This window comes from Tenrec ecaudatus, unplaced genomic scaffold (genome assembly GCF_050624435.1).
Source record: "Tenrec ecaudatus isolate mTenEca1 unplaced genomic scaffold, mTenEca1.hap1 Scaffold_501, whole genome shotgun sequence".
Classification (NCBI taxonomy): domain Eukaryota; kingdom Metazoa; phylum Chordata; class Mammalia; order Afrosoricida; family Tenrecidae; genus Tenrec; species Tenrec ecaudatus.
Window position 1 is genome coordinate 211,474 of NW_027459413.1, and position 13,378 is coordinate 224,851.

The window sequence follows — 13,378 nt, forward strand, 5'->3', positions numbered from 1 at the left end:
TGACTTTTTCTTTTTAGGAATGTATATTAGCATATTAACATTTTGAACTATATTTGTTTTATGTTAGATTTGTAGAGTTATTTTTCCTTAGCATGAAAAGTCTTTGACTTTGTTTAGTAAGTTTTGTGTCTATTTAGATTATTAATTCTTTTTTACATTAATTGGTATATATTACAGTGCTCATTTTCTTATATTAAATCAACTCTAGGATAGATTCTACTTAATTATCATGTGTAATTATTTTCATGTGTTTTCTGACTCTATTCCCAATGTTTTCAAGAACTTTTTCATGTAGATCCATTATCAATATTGCTCTACAGTTTTCTTGAAGTATCATTATCTGACCTTGTTTACAGGTTATTACTGGTCTCATAGAAAATATTAATAAGGTTACTCTGACAATTATTGTTATGTTTCACCCAATAACATGAACTTAGACAAAAAGAATAAAGCGTCTATTCATATTGCGTGAATACTCTCCTGTCTAGCTGCCAGAATCTTCAACTTTAATATGTCTTACAGTTAGCCTTGAAGTTTCTCATGGAATTGAATTGTGATTCAGTTGATTGTAAACTTTCTGAACATCCTGAAACCCACTCGACTCTCATAGATCACTTGCTCTGGCTGGATCCTCTAGAGTGATAAATGATTTACACCCCTCTTGACGGGACAAATCGTCACTCACACCTGAGACTATGGATGGGACATCCTTGAACCCAAGCCAATAAGCCCACTACTACAGTGTGTGTTGTTTGCCATCAGTCAGCATTACCTAGAAAGCTTGGAATCCAGAATTTAGGTCAAGATGACAAAATGGTTTGATCAGTCATCTCTTTTCTGGATACATCTTGCATTTTTAAGCATCTTCCCTCACCTTGGCTCTTACCATGACCCCTTGCCATTCCATGACTGTAAGCTGCAGTCTTTCCCAAAGGCTTTAAAATCGGACATCTGTAAACACAAGAGCTTAAGAGAGTAGCAAATAAGGATTCCCCTGGCTTGTTTTCTTGTTTAGAATATCTCTATCTTGGCCAAGGTACCTCTAGGATGTGCTATTGGTGTCGCTCTGTCTCTTGTTGTCCACCTGTACAAAAACTTTCTCTAGTTACTACACTATTGTGCATAAATGGGCTACCCAACCATAGGGATTTCTTCACACAATAGATATTGTAAAGAATACCCAGGATGCAAGGGGATTGGAGTAGGTTTTACTTAATGAGAAGCTCAGCCTGAGTTGGAGTGGCAGATATGAGCGTGATTCAGCTTGATCACTTTCACCAGATATGTCAAGGGTTTTGGTCTGAGGTTCCGTTATGGGCTTTTAAAGAACATTCTTCATAAAATATTCCGTTCTTCAGTTAGATTGCTGGTGAAAAGAAGATATTTACCTTCAATGGAGCTTGAGAAATTTGAGGCCTTAAGTACTTCCACTTTGTGGATCCAAAGTTGATCATGATATTTGGGAAATTAGTAAAATTGCTCTGCAAAGATAGAGTGGACCCTTGTTTAATGCAAACCCTCAGCTTTGAGCAGGATTTTGATCCCAGGTGGTGGGGGTGGTCACTATTTAGCGCAAGAAGTACAGGCCAAGAAAGTGATATGCCTTTTTCAACATTGCCTCCTCTTCTGTTTCAGAACAAAGATTTGCCACAGAGAAATACAGTCCAGTCTAGGGAGCTAGAAATCTGGTACTAGTGTCTTGCACATTGAAGCATGACAAGGAAGGACTTCAACTTCTGACTGGGTCGTGAACCAAATCCATTCACCTGACTCCAAGCAGGGTGAGCATCCCTGGGGTTCCTGGGGTCAGCACTGGGCAGAGGAGTTTGAGGGGAAGCAGGAGGGATCTGAGCTTTCTGGGGTCTGAACCCAGGAAACACCAGTGTACAAGAACCCAGGCTGCCCCATTGGTCGGGGTCCGAGCAATTTGCGCATCTCCCGGAATGATAGAATTTGCTGATAATGTAACCATGTATAATTGTATTAGAACTTAAATTGTGAGCACTCCAATTTGCAAAAGGCGGGTGGCATAGTGGTTACAGATTGGACTGCTAACTGCAAGGTCAGCAGTTCAGAATTACAAGTCACCCCTGAGGAGAAAAACAAGGTTTCCAATCTTGGTAAGAGTTATAGTCTCCGAAATCCACAAGGGGCCATTCCACCTCCCTTTAAAGGGTCACTGTAACCAGAATCCACTCTGTGGCACTGAGTTGGGTTTAAGGTTTGCATTGCTGATGACAGTGACAACTCTGTCCATTTGCTGCCTCCCCAGTTTGATTAAGCCTCCATTGAATTCCTTTTGATAATTAGCCAAGAATGTAGATCATCTTACCCTTGCGGAAAATGCCTTACAAAATAGATTGCCTGCACTCCTCTCCATCCATCCCCCTCCAAGGGCCTGCCTAGATGTATCCTTGATGGAGCTCACCTAAGCGAGGACAGCACAGGGGCCATTGTTATGAGTCTGGCCTTGATTGCCTCAGTTTGAAGGCCCTGGACCAATCTTTTAAGTCTTTCTATCTAATAATGTGCATGTCCCAATTATGGTCCCATTCCTGCTGCTGCAGTCCCACCTGTATCTGATGTATTGCTTTGCCACCAATCATGATCTGTGACATGGCCTTTTGTTCTGTGTCCTATTTATCTAGGGTCTCGACTCTGAATCCTCAGTTGCATTTGAACTGCTAATGGCCTCCCTTATCCATATGATGTGTGTGCGTATCTTTTGTTGTCTCTTAAAGTTCAATAAATGCTCTCCTCAAATTATGTTTGACAAAGAAGTCACTTTTCCACCCTAACACACAATTTAGCATCATCAGTGCCTCAAGGTACAGTTCTCTGGGACAGCATCTTGACAGCCGTACCTGCAGGTGAGGTCAGGCCCTGCAACCCCCTGGCTTCTGTCCTAAATGTACAAAAATTACAAAGTTCTCTTAGTTCTGCGGATAAATTCTCTCTCTGCACCTTAGCCTTATACCAGACACACTTAGCTCTATGTGGGTTGGCAAATCTAGTTCCCCAGATAAGAACTCAAATGTACCCCTATTTCACCTCTAACCTCCTGCCCAAAGGCACTTAGCTCTCTTGTTCTGTGGTCTGGGAATGCCACTGCTCTGTCTCAGGCTCTTGGTTCTGCTGCCACCATGTCTCTGTTGCTGCTTCTTCCCTTCATGTCCACTCTTGTGTCACAGCTGCCTGTCTGCTGGATTGAAGAATTTCTGTGAAAGAATCTGGGATCTAAAGGCCCCTACTCCTGGTTCTTTTTTTTTTTTAAAGTCATTTTATTAGGGACTCATACAACTCCTAATACAATCCATACATATATCAATTGTGTAAAGCACATTTTTACATTTGTTGCCCTCATCATTCTCAAAACATTTGCTCTCCACCCAAGCCCCTGGCTTCAGGTCCTCAATTTTTCTTCTCCCTCCTCACTCCCTCCTCCCTCATGAACCCTTGATAATTTATAAATTGTTATTTTGTCATATATTTCTGTGTCCCATTTTTCTGTTGTATGTCCCCCAGGGAGGAGGTCACATGTAGATTCTTGAAATAGGTTCCACTTTTCCAACCCAACCTCACTGTGCCCTTCAAATATCACCACTCACACCACCAGTCCTGAGGGGATTATCTGCCATGGCTTCCCTGCATTTTCAGTTCCCATCTGCACCAGTGTACATCCCCTGGTCTAGTCAGACCTGCAAGTCAGGATTCAGACCATGACAGTTGGAGGGGGGGAGGAAGCACCCAGAAACTTGATCAAAGTTGTAATTTTCATCGTTGCTACATCACACCCTGACTGTTTCATCGCCTCCCCAAGACCCTTCTGTAAGGGAATGTCCAGTGGCCTACAAATGGGCTTTGGGTCTCCACTCCACACTCCCCCGCTGATTCACTATGGTAAGATTTTTTGTTCTGATGATGCCTGATACCTGATCCCTTGATACCTTGTGATTGCACAGGCTGGTATGCTTCTTCCATGTGGGCTTTGTTGCTTCTGAGCTAGATGGCCGCTTTTTTACCTTCAAGCCATTAAGATCCCAGATGCTATATCTTTTGATAGCTGAGCACCATCAACTTTCTTCACCACATTTGCTTATGCACAAATCTGTCTTCAGTGATCATATTATCGAGATGAGCGTGCAATGTAATGACTCTTCTCCATCTATCTTGATTGATAATTTGGCTTGGTAGCGTATTCTTGGGTTTGCATTGTTTTCCTTCAATTTTTTGAAAATGTTACTCCACTCTCTCTTCTTCATAGTTTCTGCTGATAGGTCTGATCATATTCTTATTTGGGAACCTTTATATATGATTGCTTGTTTTCCCCTAGCTGCTCTCATGATTTTCTCCTTTTCCTCAAAGTTGGATAATTTAACTATTATGTGCCTTGATGACTTCTTCTTGGGATCCAGTCTTGCTGGGATTCTTTCAGCTTCCTGAATGGTTGCCTTGTTTTAATTCACTAAGCTGGGGAAGCTTTCCTCCAAGAATTCTCTCACTACTGTTGCAGATGACTTCTTTGTTTTGTCTTCCTCCAGTAAGCCAATAATTCTAATGATGTACCGCTTCATAGCATCAGACTTAGTTCTTAAGTTTTCTTCAGCTTCTCTGATGATCTTATTAGATTTTTGTTCTCGTTTGTTGAAGTCTGCTTGGCTGTCCTCCAAGTCACTGATGCGGGCCTCTGATTCTTCCAGTTGCTTGTCGAGGTCCATGAGTGTGCTACTGGTTTTTGTTATCTCCTCCCTAAGCTCCTGTATTTCTCTTTGATTTATGGTTTTTACCTTTTCTATCATTTCATCATTTTTCTGTATTGTTTCCCTCATATCCCCTGACTCCAAGTAACATTCTGAAAATTTCTTTCTGTGGCAGCTCAATGTCTGCTTCCTCTATGCATGCATTATGTTCAGGACATCTTCTGGCTTTGCCTTTTGTTCCTCTCCTTTTTTTGTTGAGGTTTTTGGGGCTGATGGCTGCTTGTGTTGCGTTGTTTTAGATGAGCCAGGTGCCATTTTCCAGGGAGTCGAAGAGCACTGGCTCTCTCTGGGAGACTTTGAACTGCCTATAGCTTATTTCACTATGGAATTAACCTACCACTTTGTCCTCCTGTGGCTTCCCTCTCGGGGGAGTGACCCAGAAGGGTTGCCTGCTTTGGTGTTGCAGAGGTTGGGCAGAGGCTCCTGCAGTAACTTTTGTTGAGGAGTGTTGGCCGAGCTGCCTTATGCCCCACAGGCACAAAGGCTGGAAGGAGTTCCCCAGTCAGAAGTTGAGCAGAGTATCCCCTGTTGGGGGCCAGCAGGGATTTTTCCAGCCTGCTAACTACACAGGGTGGAGCTCACCTAGCTGCGTGTGGCTCAGGTGTAAATGCCCTAAGCTAAGGGAGTGGTCTGGAGGTTAGCAGTAGAGTGTGAGAGACCAAGAAAGAGGAAAAGAGGAGAAAAAAAAGTTAAAAAGCAAGCCAAATGTGCCCATGAGGGGCGGGGGAGGGGGAATATAGTGAAGAGATGGATAGAAAGCAACAATGTAGCTGAGCCCTTATCCAGGCCAGAGGAGCTGCAAGGGTTTAATCCTTGTTCGGAGGTGGTAGCAGCAAGCTGTGGCTGTGTTGAGAAAAGGCTGCTGCACAGCCCTCCAAGACTGATAGGGTGACAGAGAGGAGATGCAAAGGTCTAGTGCCTGCCCCAAGGCAGGTGGTGGCAAACTGTGGCTGTGTTGAGACCAAGCAGCCCTACAGGCTCCAAATGGTCCTGGCTCTGGCAGAGACAGTGGCGGGGCAAAGGTCAAGCCCCAGCCGGCCTCCACTGAAGTAAACCAAAAGCCCCCAGCCCCTCAAAACCCCATGGGTCTGTGCCTACTTGTCTTTATGATGCTCCTCCTGCATTCCAGCAGTGTTCAGTTATCTCTAAGTAACTCTCCTAGCTTGAATTCTGTGGAGTTCCTCTGGTGTTTGTTACTCCTTCGCCATCTTGCCGCAAGTCCCCCTGGTTCTTCTTTTTTGTTGGTAGTGAGATCCCAATTTCTGTCTCTGAAATAACTCAATTAGTTGTAACATGAATTCCAAAGTAACTAATCTGTAGGTTAGGTTTCAGACAGTTTATTTACATAACCACAAGGCACAACGGTACCAATGTATTGTTGGCCAAGCTGCCCGATTGTCTTATATGACAGCCCCAGTGGGTTTCCAAGACTGTAACTTTATAACGGAGTAAAAAGCCATGTCACTCATGCTTTCGAGGAGAAATTGGTGGTTTCCAATTGCTGACCTTGCAATTAGCAGCCTGACAGTAACCACTATGAGGGACAACTTTTCCTCGTTCACATTGGCAGGCGACAAACCCAGGTAAATAATTTGGAGAAAGTTAAGGGGGCATAGCTAGACTGTGTACTTGTATAGACCACCTGTCTGACTCAGTGATTCTCAACCTTCCTAATGCTGCGACCCTTTAATGCAGTTCCTCATGTTGTGGTGAAGCTCCAACCATAAAACTACTTTTGTTGCTACTTCATGACAGTAAGTTTACTACTGTTATGAATCAGGCAACCCCTGTGAAAGGGTCCTTCAACCCCCAAAAGGGTCTCAACCCATAGGTGGAGAACCACTGATCTAACTGCATTAGGTACTACAAATAATGGTATATTAAAAACATTATCTATATTGGGATTCAAAAGTGCACTCATTATTGGGGGATATATACTTCTTCATTTACATTTATATGTAATTTATATATGTATAGATATAAATTTCAATCTAATAAATGTTTATTATGGAGCCTTGTTTTTGACATGTGTTAAGTGTTGGACTTCTATCCTCAAGGTCAGAGGTATACACCCATTAGCATCCTGTCATGGCTTTAGAATCTTGGAAGCTCTGTACAGCAGTTCTCCTGTGTCCTATCTGCAGCTTATATGTCTAACTCTACTTGATGGTGAGTTTAAAAGTGTTTCTAAAGTTATTTTACAATTTATAGTTCTCCTATAAAATAATCTTTAGTTTATAATAGCTCTTTATATATCCCATGTAAAATGTTTCCAGATGCTTTAATTAACATAATCATCTTAAAGGTTCATTGATTTGTCATTCTCTTTGAGAGTCACACAGTAAGGAATTGGTAGTTTGTATGCTGTGGGGTAGGGATCCAACTCTTTGTTTATTTTTTTATATTTATATTTGATTGCCCAATCTCTATTTGTTATAAAATAATCTTTTATTCACATGTGTGAACATTATGAGTTTTAGATTTTATTGCTCATGGTATAAGCATGTTTCCCATTACTCAATAAGGGCACCGTTAACAGTATTGGGGACTTTGGGTGTTTAGAAGAAGGAAAGAACAGTAACAGCACCTGGACCTATTGGTTATGTGTTACACTGTATTCTCCCATCAGCCTGCCGATGGTGCATCACCAGCAGCTTAGAGGAAGGAGGAAGAGTGCCTTGTATTATTACTTTTGGGATTTCCTCACGAGAGATTGAAATTTGTGAGCATCATTAGAGCTGATCCAGATAAGACAGAGCATCCCATTTGCCTGTAGTGTCCTAAGGACTAAAGAAAATGGCCAAGGCTCAGGTGCTTCTGATGTGTTTTATCCTTTTCTGTATTTTCTACTGGAATTGTAGGAGCCTGTATAATACTGATTCAGTTCATTGGAAAAGCAGAAATTTGAAATAGTAGAACTTAGAGCTAAACTTTTACTCTGATTTCAACATTTGGCTGGAGAAGATTAGGAATATATTGATCATAGGATTAACAATAAACTATTGACATTGAACATAATATAGCACTGAGGATTCTTTGGATAACATTATCTTCCAGCTCATAATTTATTATTCTATGGCCAGCATATCTTTCAAATTATATGCTATACATGGTTTTTAAGGAGAAATAAAATCACTTCTTTAGGAGAGTTCAGTAGTCCATGGGATTTTTGTTTGAGTAACTTTCTTTAATGCTTATTTCTGAAGGTGATATGTTAAATACTCTCCCACACAGCAGCATTCTCATCAATGCATCTAAAATGGGTCTTGTTGCATTAGTGGTTTAAAAATGAGACAGCATCTCACCTCCTCTAACTAGAGATGCAGGAGAGAGAATTAACTGTCAACATCAGCTCTGATTCATATGAGGCAGAGCTTAGACAGACCTGTACCCTCCAATGGTTTTCCAGTCTGACACCAGTATCTTTGCCACACTCCTCTCCTACTCAGCTTATTCTTTTTTTTTTTTTTTTTCCAGTGGCCATGGACTAATTACAGTCCAGAGTCACAGGTACAAGTTTTACTCAGTAACAGAGTATAATTTGGTATCAGAATTAGTAGGCTACACATTGACTTTCATATTAAAGAACCATGTAGGCACATTTGCTCTTCTTCAGGGAAGGCCTGTTTTCCCTGTCCCCTATCAGACATTTTTCCTTCTAAAGATAGGCTCATTTCTTAGTTCCATCTTTATATGGTCCTCTCAACTACTTTTGGATATCCTCTTCTTGATCTTGCCTGCCTGTCCCACTTTCTTGGCTGAAAAGCCCTTTCTGGACCTGACACCATTGGCTCTGTCACTCTGTCCCTTCTGCCCTGGTCATTGTCTCCATTGGTGCAGCTCTTGACCCATGAATAGTACAGTTCATTTTGCAGGAGCAGCAGTAGACCCATCCCTATGTGGTAGAGGTTCAAGATGGTCCATGATTTGCTCAGCAACATCTCACAAAACTCAAAAGTCATCAAGTAAATAAATCGCTCTTCAAGATGTGGAAGCTGGTGAGTTCCAGATCTATATAAAGGTCAGGAATCAGTCTGTAGGTTTTTCCTCATTGATTTGTTTATAAACGCTGATGAACCAGATCATCAGGTCAGACCACAGTCCACTGCCTCACAAAGAGAAGTTGTTGAATCTCGTCAGCTAATAGGTTGCAGGGGCTGAGGAACCCAAATTGGAAGGTCAGACAGCAAGCTAATGGCTCATAGAGTGGAGGAAGCTCTCAAGTCAGGTCACACAGGCAGCTCATAGTTGCCATTCAAGGAAATGCCACATTAATTTTTTGGAAGCTGCAAATCCCTAATCCATGGGTTCATTCTGAACTGTGTGGCTGCAGGGGCTAATAAACCCAAATCAACAGCTCAGATGACAGGATAATGCCTCACTGTCTCCTCTCAAACCATGCCTGCAGGCAGTTCTCTCTCTCCCTCTTAATATGTTGGCTTCTTGGGCCAACCCAGCATCTTCCCTGCCTAGGCAAGATTAGGAAGGCTCCAGAGATCCACCCAGCAGAATTAGGCTGGGGGCGCCTTGGAGAGCATGTGGTGAAAGATGGCAAGTTCAAGAGGACCTTGCAATTAAAGTTAAGATAATTCACTCCAAAGGTGGCTGAGGAGAATTTGTCCTAAGGTTGTCAAGAGGAGCTTGTCCTAAGGTGGCCTTTAAGAGCTTAGAAAGTTGTTCTGCACTCAGTAAGGGAGATAATGTCTATGAACATTCTGATCTTGGTTCTGACTTATAGCTTCTTGTTCCTGATCCCGAGTTGTACCTTGTTCATTAATAGACCACTTTGATCTATTGAGTGTTGTGTGACCACAGCAACAGATTATCAAACCCAGAAGTGAGACAGAGTGGTGTGGAAGGATTGACTTGTTTTAGAGTTGACAAAAAGTGTTGGAGAGTTGAGGTATGTTTGACCTCCCCCATCTGCACTGTTCCCAGTACTTATTGCCACTGAAGGTACCGAGCCTCTAATAATGGTGATGCTGGTAGAAACCCTAATGCCATTTAATAACAAATAGGTCTTTATATACCTTGTGTGATTATAAAGCTGAGCTATTTCTAGAACATTCAGATAATGTCACTGGAACTCAAAATTCTAATGTTAAGAGTGGGTGCATTATTTTCAGGCACTGGGGTCCCCAACACTCCAAAAGTGATCCTCAGGAGTGACATTGCAATTGTGAAAATATTAAAAGACAGAGAGCAGACAGCTGGACACAGGGGCTCTCTTCCCATGTCAGGCCTGAGAGAGTGAATATATTTTCCAGTGGGTATATATAATGGAGCTTACAGGTCTTTCCATAAGGCGTTCGTGTCATGCAGTTAGCATGTACATAGTTAATGGGTCATATCATAAGCGGGTAAAATTCTAAACAAGCAAGATGCTGAGTTACCATCTTGACCTAGTGTTAGTTGACTTCAAACCGGCCCTGTGCCCTCCCCAGGTGTTTGCTACATTTATGTTGGGCTGGCTCTAGAACCTGATTGCTCAGATATACAGATAACCTTCAGGCATAGTGAAGTAGCCAGGTACAGAAATGATTCCTCTACTATGGGAGCTCCTTTAAGCCTGCTCCTTAATGTGGAGCTAGCTATTGTGGGGGCACAGTATTTGACCTGGAGAATGTATTTGAAAACATTTATTTCTCAGAACACTGGAGATCTTTCTAAAATTAGGGCTAGTTTTCTCGGCTGATGGTCGTGAATGTAGAAATAAGGTAAAATATTTTGTACCAAGTCCTCAGTTAATGACGCATTATGGAATGAACTACCACAATAGTTTTTATTATTGTTTTCCTTTTTTTACTGTAAGATATATTTTTTTTAAATCTTCAAATGGAAAATACTTCATTAAGTAGACCCCTCTTACTACAGGAACCACTGACATTCAACGATGTGGCTGTAAAGTTCACCCGGAAGGAATTGTAGCTCCTGAACTCTGCTCAGAAAACCCTATATCAGGATGTGATGTTGGAGAACTATCACAACCTGGTTTCCATTGGTGAGGAGAATTCTCAAGTCATTGACCTCGTCACTGGCTTTTCCTGTCTTATATGTTAAAAACTTTGCGGTGTTTGTGGTATTCTCAAAGAGGTAGATTCTCATTGCATTTTCTCATCCTAGGTTAGTGGGTTAGGTCTTCTACCCTTGAAAGAATGCTATTTACTTTGTTCCTTTGAACATTATTTTTCTAGAAATACAAAACTGCAGTCTTTACAAACTTTACGTTAATTTTGGTGTGTCCAAGATTCTGTAATTTCCCTTAAACAGGTTATCTAATTGTCACCCCAGAAGCTTTCTCTCAATTGGAACAAGAGAACTGTGTTTGGTATTAGAAGCAAGCTATAGTGGAATTTTCTCAGATGCATGGTCAAAACACCTTAAGGGGAATTGGCTGGGGTAGTTGATTGAACAGGGAGAAGGCCTCATATCTATGAAAGGTGTCAGAAAATGCATAAAAGTGTGTGCTACTTTGTATGTGAGAGTTCACTTGTCCAAGATGTTGAGGGAAGTACACCTGTAGCTCTTATGAGATTAGATTTCCATTTTCTTGTTTTACACTAAGTGTGTTTGCTTCCATAATTTTCTTTAACATTCTGAAATTTTCCCTTCTTTTATGTTTCCACTTTACTATGAAAATCTGTCTTGCACGCTTCTCTCCAAACAGAGAACTCTGAATTAGTAACTGTCCTCTGAATACAGCACATTCCTCCCCTACTGAGTAAGAATGGATATCCATTTGCAGTATGCAGCACCATCTTGCATCTTGAGCTCCCACCATAAACGGGTCTCCTTTGTGCTTCCTTAGCTTCCCCCCTTGGAGTTTCTCTAAAGATTTGGTGTCCATATTCTCATTTGGTGTCCTGTTCCTTTAAAGTTTTCTTCATGCAGGTGATGTCAGTTCTTTCTGTTTTCTTAGAGAGATGGTCAATTTGCCTTCTCTGTTGGAATTCTTTAACAGACATATTTCCCCATATTTTACTCCTTTTGGTGAAATATATTTATGACTTCTGTTGTTTCCAGGTATCTAAAATCATCTTCCTAGCAAGAAAATTATCAGCTTAAAGTATACTTTAGCACTGTACCTTACATTTTTTTCTACCTGTAAGATTTTTTTAAGTTGTCTGTTCCTCCAATAATTTTTGTAAGTGGAAAGGGCATGTTTTTTTTTAATTAAGCAATGTCTGCTATATATTTCTTACTATGTAGTGTCCCTTCCTTAGGCCCACCCCTTCTTAACAGGTCCAATACACGAAAGATGACTGTTGCTGCTTCTAAAGAACATTTTTGCAGTATATTCCAATAGGTTTTATTGCTGTTATTCAAACAATGCATAGTACATTCAATATTGCTCTCTTTTCTTTTCTGTCTCTTGAGTAGCCTTTTGGTTTCCATGTGTAAGTTGCCTTTCATGTCATCCCACATCTCATCTGGTCTCTGTCATTAGTCTTCAGTCAGACTTTTATTCCTCATGTTTATTCTTTACATAGTCTCTAAGCTGTGCTCTAGCTACTTTGGCTAGCTTCTACTTGGATTTGAGCAATTTATGATCTGTTCCACAGTTAACCCCTGGGCGTGTTTTGACTTATAAGCTTCTCCACCATTTCTTTCTGTAGATGTGGTTGATTTGATTTTCATTTGTTCCATTCCGGAAAATCCATATGTGTAGTTTCCATTTCTGGTGTTTAATAAGGAATTTGCTATGAATTCATCATTAGTCTCAAAATGTTATCAGTGAACCTGTGTGTCATTTCTGTTACTAAGGTCACATTTTCCAACTACTGCTACTTTCCCCAAATTTTACACTTATCAGTGTGTATGATTGTTTGGTTGATCAATGTCAGGCTGAAAAATTCATGTGAAAATTTCAATATATATTTTTAAATATTTTATTGGGAGCTCTTATAGATATCATAACTTCCCATAGTTCAATTACATGGAGCAGTCCTGTACAATAGCTACCACAGTTTGAAAACTTTTTCTTCTTTAATTCCTTGATATCAGCTCTCCTTTATCCCTTCTCCCCTCAATTTCATTATTGTGGTGGTAAACAGAACCTGGATGAAAGTGTGAGCAGCAGCCTTATATCTGTACTCCTGACCACAGGGCTTGGAAGACCAGTTCTAGTGTTGGAAGAAAACCCCCACAAGTCCCAAAGCTAGAACTGCTAATGAGCAATCTCCAGACAGAGATTTCCCCCCAACTGCCCTCCAGGAAGATGTTAGTATACAGCTGCTACAGGTGCCTGACTTCTTGCTTCTCAGCTGAAAGATGCCTAGCTTTGAAAGCAATCAGGTTCCCTTTGTTGCTGTCACTTAAGGAATCAATTATCTCTTTCTCTTAAATGCCCACTGGATGGGTCCTAAAGGACTGGTGTGTAATTGAAGGGCAGAAATAAAAAGGCTTTGCATTCTTTCACCAATTTATATAATCTCAGGGCATGCAGCTCCCCCGCCTCCCACACAAACACAGGCAGACACCTAGCTACCTAACAAGGTAGGCAGGATCTTTAGCCTCGGGATCCCTGAAATAATTGGATGAGCAACTTAAGACCAGTGCTGAGGGTAGGTGGAGTGGAGTAATTGTCTCCTGAGCGGGGAGAACAATAACAACAACAT

General features: G+C 41.2%; 1 long non-coding RNA gene across 9 annotated transcripts in view; it reads left to right on the forward strand.

Moving 5' to 3' along the window:
* LOC142436629 (uncharacterized) overlaps positions 1-13,378 on the forward strand; it is an 80,214-nt gene that overhangs the window by 49,529 nt on the left and 17,307 nt on the right. For 6 of the 9 annotated variants that reach the window (XR_012782033.1, XR_012782037.1, XR_012782040.1 and 3 more), the window contains 3 exons: positions 1,636-1,781; positions 6,818-6,929; positions 10,635-10,761. This is a non-coding gene — a long non-coding RNA (uncharacterized LOC142436629). Of the gene's footprint in view, positions 1-1,635; positions 1,782-6,817; positions 6,930-7,389; positions 7,572-8,623; positions 8,759-10,634; positions 10,762-13,378 lie in introns of all 9 variants that reach the window. The other 3 variants (XR_012782036.1, XR_012782034.1, XR_012782035.1) reach the window with 3 other exon arrangements.